The 14,429-nt window shown below is 42.3% G+C and overlaps 1 pseudogene; it reads left to right on the forward strand.

Annotated features, from left to right (window-relative positions):
- The first annotated feature begins 1,499 nt into the window (after nt 1–1,499).
- LOC126337514 (U6 spliceosomal RNA) lies at nt 1,500–1,599 on the forward strand (annotated as a pseudogene).
- The last annotated feature ends 12,830 nt before the right edge of the window (nt 1,600–14,429 follow it).

Consider the following 14,429-nt stretch of genomic DNA (forward strand, 5'->3'; position numbering starts at 1 on the left):
CGGACATTTTAACCCTTCTAAAGCTGCTCAAGTCGACTATTGGGTGTGTGTCTGTGAAGTGGAAACGGGAAGGAACAACTACAGTCAAATTGAAATAGGGCAGATAAAAACGATATTGTGGTGCCTGAATTATTCTGAATCTGATGCAAAGTTCCTTTCGACATGCATTCGTAATGAATGTACGAGTACAGGTTATAGATGCGCGGTCGAGGACATATAGAAGTTTGGAGGTGGACGTGATTCATGCATGATAGCAAATGGTATGCTGACCGCTAGCGATACAAGGGATATCCGAGTCCGAGTACCAATTGGGCACAGATTTTCATTGTCGTCATTCCATTCTACAGCGGACGGTTGTGCATACTCCCAACTGCAAATCCATTTAATGCAAGACCAGACTGACTTCGTTTAAAGACGAACAGGGCTTGTCGCATGAAATGTGCGGAAGCAATCACTCGTTAGGTCCAAAGTGCTGCAAACAGTTCAGCCGCCACAATGACTGTGCGTAGGCGTTAAAAAATGGGGTTTAATGATCGAGCAGCTCCTCATAAGCCACATATCTGTGTAGAATGCTAAGCGACGCTTCAGGTGTATAAAACGTGCCATCACTGGACAACGGAGGAAAGGAAACGAGTGATTTGTAATAAAGAATCACGTTGTACCCTGCAGCAATCCGATGGAAGGCTCTGGGTTTGGCGAACGCCTGGAGAGTTCTACCTGCCACCTTGTGTAGTGCCAGTAGTAGGAAGTAAGGAGGAGGCTGTGTTACGTACGACCTGTGGGGGTGTTCTAGATTGGGTTGTGGTCCTGTCATTGCACGCAAGAAAACGCTAAACTAGAAGGATATGAACCGTGTTGAGTGAACAACAAAGGAGCATTTCGGAGGTTTATAGTTTGTATCAGCATGACAATGCACTACGTCAGGAAGCGATGTCTGTGAGACAATGGCTTGTGCACAACAACATTCCTGAAACAGACTGGCGTGTCCTGTGTGCGCTCCTAAAGCATGGACTCCAAACCGACTAGGGCATGGCTGCGAAACGGCATCGAGAAGGTAGTGACCCACACGGCAATGGAAAGAGCGAACAGCTTCACACCTGCAGGAAGGCTGAGTTCGGCGCCTCCTGACGTAAGCAGCTGCTCATCGCTGGTCGGCCGCACTTCGTTCTCAGACTTCGATAGCATCAGTACAGAGTAATACGAAGACTGCGGGCAGTGACTGTGTCTGAAAGAACAGACAACAGGCATTCACATAATTGATATTCCCAGCTGGACAATGGATGCAATTTCTTCAGTGTGGATGCACAAATACCTCCGGCGTCCTATGGGAGTCCCAGAGTAGGGAACATTGAGTAAATAGACGGGCTGGACAGCGACTGCGGATAAATTGCGCTCGGTGGAAGCGTGGATCGACCGTGAGGTGTACCGACATAGACCGCACAGGAGTGGTAACGGTGTATCACGGATGGCACAGTGGGTAACACACCTGCCTAGTAAGCGTACTCGCTTCGGCGGTACATATACTAAAATTGGAACGATACAGGGAAGATTAGCGTGGCCCCTGCGCACAAGCAACATCGTGAAGCATTCCGCATTACAGCGGCACAGTAGCTCTGTGTGTTCGGTCAGACGGTCAACCGCCCTCTGTAACAAAAAATTTGAGTTAGTCGAACGACGGTGGACAAGAACAAACATCATAACACGTCCGTCTCGAACAAAGAGAACGAAAAATCACTAACAAAATGCGACCAACAACAAAAAAAGTAATCAGGAGATCCCAGGTTCGAATCCCGATATGATACATATTTTCGTTCGACGGCGCTGATTGCCCGTTATGTCCTGCTGCAACTGACAGCAGTGCTCCTCTTCAATTCACATACACACACGAAGAAAAATTTTGCATCATCTCGGTTCCGAGAGTTGCGGAACCTATACAGAAACCTGGAACAGAGATCAACATAAACATCATTTCCGCCCATTTCATTGCGCATGAAAGCCACACCCTGCATGTTGTACCACCAAACAGCGAGACCTTCAGAAATGATCGCCCAGATTGCTGTACACACCGCTACCTCTAATACCCAGTAGCACGTGCTCTAACATTGATGCTCGCCTGTGTTCGTCGTGGCATACTATCCACATGTTCATCAAGGCACTGTTGGTCCAGATTGTCCCATTTCTCAACGGCATTTGGCGTAAATCCCTCACAGACGTTGGTGGGTCACGTCGTCCATAAACAGTACTTTTAAATCTATCCCAGGCATGTTCGACAGGATTCATGTCTGGAGATCATGCTGGCCACTCTAGTCGAGCGATGTTGTTATCCTGAAGGAAGTCATTCACGAGATGTGCATGATGGGGGCGCGAATTGCCGTCCATGAAGACTAATGCCTCTCCAATATACTGCCGATGTGGTGGCACTATCGGTCGGAGGATGGCATTCACGTATCGTACAGCCGTTACGGCGCCTTCCATGACCACCAGTGGCATAAGTCGGCCCCACACTGTACCACCCTAAAACAGCAGGGAACCTTCACCTTGCTGTACTCGCTGGACAGTGTGTCTAAGGCGTTCAGCGTGACCGGGTTGGCACCAAACACGTCTCCGACGTTTGTCTGGTTGAAGGCATATGCGACACTCATCGGTGATGCCAATCCTCAGCGGTCCATTCGGCATGTTGTAGGGCCACCTGTACCGCGCTACATGGTGTCGTGGTTGCAAAGATGGACGTCGCCATGGACGTCGGGAGTGAAGCTGCGCATTATGCAGTCTATTGCGCACAGTTTGAGTCGTAGCACGATGTTCTGTGGCTGCACGTAAAGCATTATTCAACATGGTGGCGTTGCTGTCAGAGTTCCTCTGAGCCATAATCCGTACGTAGCAGTCGTCCACTGCAGTAGTAGCCCTTGGGCGGCCAAAGGGAGGCATGTCATCGACAGTTCCTGCCTCCCTGTACTTCCTCAATCTCCGAACAACATCGCTTTGGTTCATTCCGAGACGCCTGGACACTTCCCTTGTTGACAGCCCTTCCTGGTACAAAGTAACAATGCGGACGCGATCGAACCGCGGTAATGACCGTCCAGGCATGGTTGAACCACAGGCAACGAGAGCCGTGGTCCTCCTCCCTGGTGGAATGACTGGAACTGATCAGCTGTCGGACCCCTTCCGTCTAATAGGCACTGCTCGTGGTTGTTTACGTCTTTGGGCGGTTTTAGTGTCATCTCTGAACAGTCAAAGGGACTGTGTCTGTGATACAATATCCACAGTCAACGTCTATCTTCAGGAGTTCTGGAACTAGGATGATGCAAAACTTTTTTTGATGTGTGGGTATTGGGTCTCAGCTGCGGATTCTCCGCGGTGTCTGTTCTGTTGGACATGTCTGAAAGAATGGGCACCACGGATTCGTATAAGTTATATTTCTCGCCTTTTTAGAAATGAAGTGTCAACGGTCTTGTCGCACTGGTAACAACGGTTCCCGTCAGATCAACCAAGTTAAGCGCTGTGGGGCTGCTCTAGAACTTGGATGGGCGAGCATCCTGACTGACGAGCGCTCCTGGCGAGCGGGTTGCACTCAGCCCTTGTGAAGCAAACTGAGGAGCTATTTGCTGAGACGCAGTGCCTCCGGTTTCGTAAACTGTCATACGTCCTGGAGAGCGGTGTGCTGGCTACATGCCCCTCCATATCCGCATCCAGTGACGTCTGTGAGCTGAGGATGACACGGCGGCCGGTCGGTATCGTTGAGCCTTCCAAGGCCTACTCAGACGGAGTTTACTTTAGTTTAGAAACAATGTGTTCAATTCTTCTTTAAGTTTAAAGTACATGTCATTTTGGATTCCTGCCACCGGCCATCGCAACTTCTTTTGTTGATTGTGTTGATGCTGAGCCCCCCCACCCCCCCAAGTAGCCGACACAACAGCCAGATCCTCAGCGAAGCCTCTGGGTTGGGTTTAAATGTCAACACCCCAGTATTCAACAACACTACCTTCTCTGGTTTCGGCTCTTGAGTGAGTTCCTCCACAGACATTCAGACACCTCACTGGGAAAGCAGAGTTCCAGCCGTAGTAAAAGCGAAAGGAGGGCACATCTCCCGTTCCAACTCGGTCTTCGCGGGCGTTAAGTATTCTCCCGGTAACCGGCAATTACATTAATAAGACGAGAAACAAAAGTTTTTGCCGTTACAAAAAGTACGTATGTCTACTTTAAATTATAATACGGCTTCTAAAAATTCGCAGGTTACACATCTGGTTGGAAGCAGCGGAAGACGAATGTCACTAGTCACTTTGCGACTCTGTAACAACCAACATTAAGTTACGAACATGAATGTGTACCTTCATCAGATCACGCTGAAAACACTCGAGAACTAGGTAATGGAAATAAATAAATATTTTATAAATGACAGTTATTTACACTGATATTCAATCAGTATACAGTAGTCACCGTCTTCATTAATATCCATTATGTGCAAGTATTATACATATTAAAAATCTTCTCACTGAATTCTGTCGTGATGCAAAACTACACGGACAGTTTTGGAAAAGCGCATTTCTACACGTTTTCTTTGAAGTTGTCTGAAGATTAACAGAGTATCGAGGAAACTGTTGTTACATAATTGTATAAAGACCACGCTTAAGAAAATAATAGCCTTCTAACATCTGTTCATGTATTTTCATGTTTGATATAATATAGCGAAGGAAGGTTGGATAAACAAAAATGACAATTGCAGTTGAAAACGACGGGTGCATTAACAAGGAATAAGAAATGACAGTGTAAAGCGATTACAGGTACCCTTCTTTCGCTTAGTACATATCCAAGTTTAATCGAAACTGAGTAGCAGCATATTTCGATACAGTTAGTTTTTAAAAAATACTATTTACAGCTGGCAAACTCCAGTATCTGATGAAGTTATTATGTTCACAGAAATGAAGCGAACTTCGGAAAGCATCATAACTGTCTGTTCTTGCAACAGTCGAAATACATTAAGCTATTTTTATAATCTCGCGCGGAGAAAGTATTCTTAGAGAGCCGGGCAAAGAAAACAAAAGCTGCTTGTTTGTCAGTGTCTGAGTCAGCACTTGTGACTCATGTGAAACTCTCTCCCGCTACTTGTTTCTCTGGGTGCTCCCTTGATGTAGGAACTTTGCACAATGCCTTAAGTCAAGGCGCGACGCTAGACTAAAGTAAATTTTTATGCGAAAATAAATGAAGCTCTTTTTACGTCGGCCCTCGTACTCGCAGGCTAGCGATATACGGAACTGAAAGAAATATATACAATGATGTACCAAAAGTCATGGGATTGTTATGGCGATAGCATCACATACTCAAGGTATATATGAGCACTGCATTGAAGGAGCTGTCAATATATTCAGGTGATTGGTGTGAAAATGGTCAGACGTGATTATGGCCGCACTATGGTGTAACCTTCCTTATAAAAATACTTCTTCTGATTACGCTGAATGAATGTCTGAGCTGTAGAATGGATACATAACTCGAGTTACCGTGTAGCGTGTTGTAACTGCAAGCGGTGTGCTTACTTTGTGTTATTATTAATAAAAACTTTATGCGAACTGTTTGGGCAATGCAACTCCCAATATCAATAAAGAAAGAAGTCATTGAAGAAAACACATTCAGCCCCTTAGACACTGAATCCTCTGGCCCTACTCAGAACTGACAACCTTGCTCCCTGTGCACATAACAATAAATTAAATCATCTTGGCTCTAAAGCACCCACGGTGGAACGTGATATACTCTGAACTCTCATAAATATATAAATACGAAATTCTTTTGGCTGATAAACGAGAACATTTAAGAAAAACCAACTTCTTTGAAAAATGTATAATGATCAGGACAGGGAGGCAGTACTGATTGTGGTGAATTACTAACACTGAAATTTTTTGTGAAACTATATTGCAAGTTAAGTTTGGCTTTTCAAAAACATTTCACAACTGAAGCTACATTGGTCAAAAGAAAAAAAATAATATGTCATATTTACCAACTGACACACAAACAATGAGATTTTTACAGTAAGTAATATTTATTAGATATACCTCTGTTAACAAATCTTACAAGCATTACAAAAGCGAAGTATCTAAGTAGCCCTTTTTTCAATCAGTTTACACACATTATGGGTTTACCCAACAATTTCAAATCAGCCAACTCATCTATACAAAAGTTCTGGCAAAAAGAAAATCACTATTATTATTTGTCTTTACCTTGTTTGCATGAAGGCTTTTGCTTCAATGCTCTCTTTATTCCTACACTAATGTAACACTTGGTGGCTTCACAGAGCACCCCACAAAAACTGCTTACATCATCCTCTTTCACTCACAACAGCTACCAGCTCTTATTCCAGCACTACTACCTCAGACTAGAAACAGCATCTTTGGCTCTGCAGTCGTGCACAGTCAGTAATCCAGTTTATAAAACCTATCAGCGACATACACCATTTGTAATATACTAGTTTCGTTTTAGTTTACATTAATATTATTATCGTCTTCCGGTGCCACATAAAAGTGTGCCCCAGTAGACTCCTTTCAAAAGGAATCAGAAACTTCGAACGTGGAATGGTAGTTGCAACTAGAGGCGTGGGACATTCCATTTCGGAAACCATTAGGGAATTCAATATTCCGAGATCTACAGTATCAAGAACGTGGCGAGAATATCTTATGTAAGGCACTACGTCTCACCACAGACAAAGCACTGGCCAATGGCCTTCACCTAACGACCGAGAACAGCGACACCTCCTGGGCTTGTGACCATATCGGTTGCACTCTAGATGATTGGAAAACGATGTCCTGCTCAGATGAGCGCCGATTTCAGTTGATAAGTGCTGATGGTAGGATTCCAGTGTGGTGCAAACCCTACAAAGCTGTGGACCCAAGTTGTCAACAAGACCCTGTGAAAGCTGATGATGCTTCCACAATTGTGAGGACTATGTTTACGTGGAATGGAATGGGACCTCTGGTACAGCTATACCGATCACTGACTGGAAATGGTTAACAGCAACTGCGACATGGTTGCGTATGCAAGCAGTGATCCAGTTCTGTCAATTGGTTTTTTTATTCCAGTCTTTGATCACAATATGAATTTTTTAGATGATGACTGGTTTCAGTCCGTAATGACCATCCTGAGATATTTTCTACACCATGTCCTAAAGTGTAAGGGCCATAATGGCATCTCAAAAACGATATGTCTTGACGATGCCATTATGGCCTTATCACTTCAGGACATGGTGTAAAATAGCTCTGAAGATGGTCATTACGGACTGAAACCGGTCATCGTCTAAGGAATTCATATTGTGATCAAAGACTGGAATAAAAAACATTTTGAAATTGTTAAGTTTGGCGAAGTGTAGGCCCTCAGTTACAGGAAAGGTTAGGGGCAGCGTACCAGGCCACCAGTATCTTCAAGCCAAATGCAGGGCTAAGTCATGTGATAGAGGACCTAGGGTCTTTATGTAAGGATTTTAGAAAACAGGACCATGTAGTGTTAGAGGGTGGGGTGGGAAACAGTTTGGACAGGGATGGGGCACATGACATAGGTGGTGATCGGGACACAATAGATTCCCTGACTCATGGCACCAACATATACTTTGTTGAGGTGTTCCGGCGTCATGATCGACCACACTCTGATGGAGCTGTGAGGACAGCCAACTTTGCTAGTGTTTTTCTTGTGACTGTCGAAGCAATCAACATATGGCGTTTCACTGGGCATGGCTACACCTAAACAGGACTGGGAAGGGAAGGCTCGCACAGCTGATTCATTAAATTACAGGTGAAGGATTTTGGGCCACACATGGTTAAGTACCTGCTGTCATATGTAGGAAAAGTAGATCTTTTTTAGGATAAATCCAGACAACAAGTCCCCCTGCCTAAAGAGTATCTCCAGCAGCTTAAAAAAATACTGAAACAATCACTCACAAGACAGACAACACTTCAAATATCACACATACCAAATGTCACAAAGAAAAACAATCCAATGGAAAGAGTAACATGGGGCATTTCACAGACTTAACAATCCTTCATCAAAACATGAAATCAATAAAAAATAAAATACAACTATTAGAAGTTGAGCTCCAGTCTTTGAACTGCACAGTAGTTTGTGTTACTGAGCACTGGTGTAGACACACAGATATCCCAATATGTAGTATTATCATTGTATGAAAGGGCAAACCCTTACTGCAGAACTACTTCAAGGGATGGAAGATCATGCATTTATATCAGAAAAGGAACACAGTTCAAATCCAGGCATGACCTCAGTACAGTAAGTGAAGACAAATACATTGAAATATCAGCTATTGAATTAACACCAAGAAATTAATTATTTTGTGTGTGTATAGGTCTCCCAGTGGTAATGTGGACACTTTTTCAATAAATTAACAGAAGTTCTGGATAAAGTCTCAAGTACAAAGGTCAACATAATTCTTTGTGGGGACACCAGCACCTTCATAAAAATCCTAAAAAAAGTTTTGACATGTCCCTAATGGTGAATAGTGCAACAGGGGTTACTACAATGACTGCATCAGTAATTGACCATGTGGCCACAAATATGGACAGGGAAAAATGTGATGTAGCTGTAAAAGATCTCGGACCATCCAACCATCTCTGTCGAATAACTGCTGTAAAATCGAATCACTTCCTAAACTACAAGCCTACAAATGGTATCTATCAGAAATCAAAATAAAAGATTTTTCAAAAGAAATAGAAAAACAAAGCTGGAATGAAGTGTATAGGGAAACCAATGTGAATATTAAATTCAGCGAATTCTCCACATTGTTTAAATTGAACTTTGAAAAAGCATTTCCAAAAATATGCATGTCTGTATCAATGTCTCACAAATACAAATGAATAACAGTAGGTAATTAAGAAGTCCTCCCAAACACCTAAACACCTCAGTTGCATGAAAAAGATTCACAATGATCCAGAATGCTTAAATTTTTATCATAGATACAAAAAGACTTATAGGAAGGTGCTGATTGTTGCAAAAAATCATTTAATGACAAAATAATATATGTAATGCAGATAAAAAACCAAAGCGGTCTGGGTTGTTATAAAAAAGGAAACAGGGAGAGGTAAACAAATGCAGAATAACATACTGCTAATGGAGGGGAATAGGGTAGTAAATGATCTACAACACTTAGCAAACTATGTAAATGAGCATTTTTCAAGTATTGCAGAGAAGTTGCAGCAAAAATTCCCTGTTACGAATTTAACACCTGTAAATAATGTTGCACTAAATACAATTATGTTACTTCTAACTACAGAGAATGAAGTCAAGAAAACTGTTCAAAAACTAAAAAAATAAAAAGTCAGTAGGCTTCGATGAAGTACCAATGTGTGTACTGAAACAAAGTATAGGGATTATAAAGGCCCGTTAACAAATATAATAAATGAACCCTTCACATCAGGTTCGTTTCCAGAGCAATTAAAACAAGCAAGAGTTGTACCTTTGCTTAAGAAAGGTAATGCAGAATACATAGAAAATTACCAGCCCATTTCCCTGTTGTCACCATTCTCAAAAATAATAGAAGCAATTATGAAAGACAGATTAATGAATTACTTCAACATATACAATCCATTAAGCGCATCACAGTTTGGTTTTCGAAGTGGAAAAAATATGGAGTCACCCATAGTAGAATTCACAAAAGTTGTACTTGATGCTCTTGATAAAGATGAGTGCGTCACAGGCATAGTTTCGGATCTTTCTAAGGCGTTTGATACAGTCGACCATAAGATTATATTAAATAAATTAGAAGCATTAGGAATAAGAGGGGTAGCTAATGACTGGTTTGGATCATACCTAGCAGAGAGGATACAAAGCGTAGAGGTAACACATACTTCAAATAGATCTAAACATTTAGTAAAACACTTATCATAACCAAAATACATTAATATAGGGGTTCCACAAGGTAGCATACTAACGACCAATAGTATTCCAGATATACATCAATGACTTTCCCAGTAGTATTACTCATGGTGAAAAACTCTCTTCACTGATGACAGCAATGCCATAGTCACTGAGAAAACAAGAGACCTCCTTGCTCAGAAAGCAAATCAAACTCTCAGGGAAGTTTATAATTGGTCAATAAGCAATAAAGTGACATTGAACATAGAGGAAAGTAATGCCATGAATTTCAGTTTGAAGAGGAAAAATTACAATATTAAATTCAATGTAGATGGCACCTCTATAGACTGTGTAACAAATGCAAAATGAATATTGATTCTCAGTTGAAGTGGTGTAATCACACGAAGGTACTTGCTAACAAAATGTCATCAGCATGTTATGCCCTTAGAATCCTATCATCAGTGTGTAACATGCAGTGTCTTTTAGTAATATATTATTCATATGTACACTCAGTTCTTAGCTATAGCATTTTTTTTAGGGGGGGGGGACAAACGCACAAAATATGAACACAATTTTCAAACTCCAGAAAAGTTCCATAAGAATAATAACGAAAAATACTAACTGAGCTCATTGTAAAGATCTGTTCAAAACACTGGGGATTTTAACTACTCCATGTGAATACATTTACCAGTCAGTTGTACACATAAAAAACCACATTGGTAATTACTGCACAAACAGCTCTGTCCATTACCATGGAACAAGAGATAGACTCAACTTACATTTACCAAGAAAAATTAACATAAAACTCAGAACAGCATTTTCTACTAAGGAATAAAATGCTTCAATAAATTACCAAAAGAGATTAAGGAAATTGCAAAAATACACTAAAAAGTACCTCTTATGAAATACATTTTATACATCGAAGGATTACTTAGATAAAACAGAGTAGGGGTTTGATAAAAAAATTTTATACAAATAAATAATTATGATCATAAAATATCCAAAATTCCACATAACACCTTCACTTTATGTTTTTCTTCTTCTTTTCTCCTTTCATCTACATTTATACTCTGCAAGCCACCCAACGGTGTGTGGCGGAGGGCACTTTACGTGCCACTGTCAATACCTCCCTTTTCTGTTCCAGTCGCGTATGGTTCGCGGGAAGAACGACTGTCTGAAAGCCTCCGTGCGCACTCGAATCCCTCTAATTTTACATTCGTGATCTCGTCGGGAGGTATAAGTAGAGGGAAGCAATATATTCGATACCTCATCCAGGAACGCACCCTCTCGAAACCTGGCGAGCAAAGCTACACCGCGATACAGAGCGCCTCTCTTGCAGAGTCTGCCACTTGAGTTTGCTAAACATCTCCGTAACGCTATCGCGGTTACCAAATAACTCTGTCACGAAACGCGCTTTCTAGAAGTACTTACCCCAAGCTATGCACAGCACAATACTAACACCTCTTTCTGAGCTCAACAATGCACTCATTTTTGAAAGATGCAGACTCAGTTTTTCAGGATGGTAAATGGGAAGACTCACCGGAGGAGAAACACCCTCTGAAGATGTCCAGCGCAGCTCTGGACGAAACGTTAGGAGCTGAAGAGTTTCATGGACCACGACCTTACATCCAGGAAGGTTTACCAGAAGATATGTCATCCGGTCGTGAAAGCCTTCATACTATGAGTAAATGGGAAATTGCGGTACAGAAAATGGGCCAGAGATCACCAGTGTGTGTGTGTGTGTGTGTGTGTGTGTGTGTGTGTGTGTGTGTGTGTTTCTGAGTGTAGTTAGTGAAGTGTTACAGAACAATGTGTATAGTGTGAGCAATGATTGATAGTGATATATGAGTGAACAGTGTGGCATTACATTATTTAATAAGTTAAGTGTAAAGAAAAGTATTGTACACCAGGAGTAAATTTAATGATTGTCTTTAACTAGAAGTCTGTAAATATATGTGTATACGAATTAGCTTATTTTAAATTGGTCTAAACTTGTAAATACTTTAACATGTCCTATACCCTTGTAAAAAGAGATCTAAAAGCTACCACTACTACTGCTTGGAGACAATCCTCAGCAATTCAATTCATTGACTTTATGTTCCCAAACAACGATGCATTTTTTGTGGATGACAATGCACCATATCACCGGGTCACAAATGTTCGAGATTGATTTGATGAATATTCTGTACAATTCGAACGAATTATTTGGCCACCCAAGTCATCGGACATCAATCCCATCGGACATTTATGGGACATTACCGAATGGACAGCTCGTGCACAAGCTCGTGCGCTAGTAACATTCCCGCATCTATGGACGACTCCAGAGGCAGCGTGGCTCAGTATTTCGGCAGGGGCCTTCCAACGACCTGTAGAGTCAATTAAATGGTTCAAATGGCTCTGAGCACTATGGGACTTAACATCTCAGGTCATCAGTCCCCTAGAACTTAGAACTACTTAAACCGAACTACCCTAAGGACATCACACACATCCATGCCGGAGGCCGGATTCGAACCTGCGACCTTAGCGGTTGCGCGGTTCCTGACTGAAACCCCTAGAATCGCTCCGCCACAGCGGCCGGCCCTGTTGAGTCCAGGCCACTTCGAGTTGCTGCACTGCACCTGGCAAAATGAAATCCGACACGACACTAGGCGGTGTTGCATGACTTTGTCACCTCAGCGTAGAACCGCGAGAACAATATGTACATACCTTTGTTTGAGAACATCAGCCGTCCCAGACCTGTGATCAGTAAGAAAATGCGTCTCACCATTGTTCTTGAACGGTTGCCTGTTTTGATCTAGTCTCCACGAACTACTGGAAACTAGTCCAGCTCTCTTTACTAGATAGCCTTCATCCTATTGTGACGTGGTCCCCTGAGGACATTATAGATGCAGTTCTAGCTCAAACTGTACGGTAGGAAATCAGCCATGTCATTGTCTGCAGGAACGATCGTGACATTCGTCTTAAGCTGTGCAGCCTCACTGGCATTCGAAGTCTGCTCGTTCTGTATACAAGTCCTGTGTCTTAACCATTTGTTACATGATGTACAGATCGCTTCACGATCCTGTATCAGTAAAGTTACATGTATTTCACAAACTGTTGAGAGATGGTTGAAAGGTTCTCATGTAAGGAAGCAGACTTCCGGGACATCCCATGTGTACTTTCGAGTTACGGTACAAAAACTGTACTCAAGTCTTGGGTGGCAGTCTAGGAAGGTTTCCAGGGCCTTCTCGCTGTATACTGTGAAGTTAATTCCTTATGCGTGGCAGCAAGAGTGCCTTAGCCCTCAAATCCTAACTTCAGATGCAAGTCTCTATTTTGCAAGGACGTCAACAAGAATCCCATCTTTTCTTTCGCATGAAACGTGGGAAATTTCGTAGCATCTCAACAGAACTTCCGTCCTTTCAATCTTGTGTATTGCCACCCATACTAGACATACGTCAGCCTCTCTCGCTGTCTCCCGTGTTTGTGTGTGTGTGTGTGTGTGTGTGTGTGTGTGTGTGTGTGTGTAATAAAGAGTGGAATGACAGTCTTATGTTTGTTTCAGAATTTATGGTCACATCTTTAAGTAAAGCTTCTGGCGCAGACCGTTTCGTTCTGGACACATGTTAATTTGATATTTGGATGATAATGTTTTTGGTTACAACTAAAATCTCTCGAAGTACATAAATATATGACACCATTAACTTCTTTTTACGATTCTACGCTGCCTATCGACCTCTGTCGTCATGTGGAGTCCTTTAAAATTTATCACGTGCGAGTGTCTGGCCAACGTCTTCCAATGTCGGAAAATGCTCACTGCTTGTTTTTCGAAACCATACACACATTACACTCACGTTTTCTCGTACACCGATACCGCACAAAGAATATTAACACAACACTGTATTATACGTACTCCTCATTACAGATAGCTGTGTTTAAAAGTAGTCACAACACATGCAAGAAAATACGGTTTCCAGTTTGGAGACTGAAAAGCACGTCAAGGTTTCCCAACCAGCAATTTATTATTTCTTATCGTCTTCGTTTTATGAACCGTGGGTTTCTTGTGTCAAAGCATTCCACAAACATCTACGACACTCTGCCAATAAAGTTCGTATTCGTTCAGTGTAAATAATCAATAACTACAATGTATGGCAAAAGGTGTAGAGCATCCAGAAAAGGAGGAAACGAAATGAAACTTCACGGGTTGGTAGATTATGAGATCTTACCTCATTTATTACAAAATCGAATCAAATATACAAAGGACTTGGCAGTATTAACCAGCCTATCAGTATGACGTTGCACCCCATATGGCATGGGTGCATACACTGCTTCCGTTAGGAAGGGTCACATAAAGCCATTGTATTCCCTACTGAGATAACACGGCCCACAATGGTTGTAACTGCTTTCTGATATCCTGGATACAGGTATTGCGACTGAGTTGACGTCAACGGTTCAGCTGGTCTCACACATGTTCCACTGGGGACAGATGTGAGCATCTTTCTGGCCACGAGAGTCCTCACTATCACCCAGACAGTTCATAGAGTGGCGTGCAGTGTGTGGTTGAGCATTGTCCTGTTGAAAAATGGCACCATGTTGCTGTCGAATGGGAG

This window comes from Schistocerca gregaria, chromosome 2, assembly GCF_023897955.1.
Source record: "Schistocerca gregaria isolate iqSchGreg1 chromosome 2, iqSchGreg1.2, whole genome shotgun sequence".
Classification (NCBI taxonomy): Eukaryota; Metazoa; Arthropoda; class Insecta; order Orthoptera; family Acrididae; genus Schistocerca; species Schistocerca gregaria.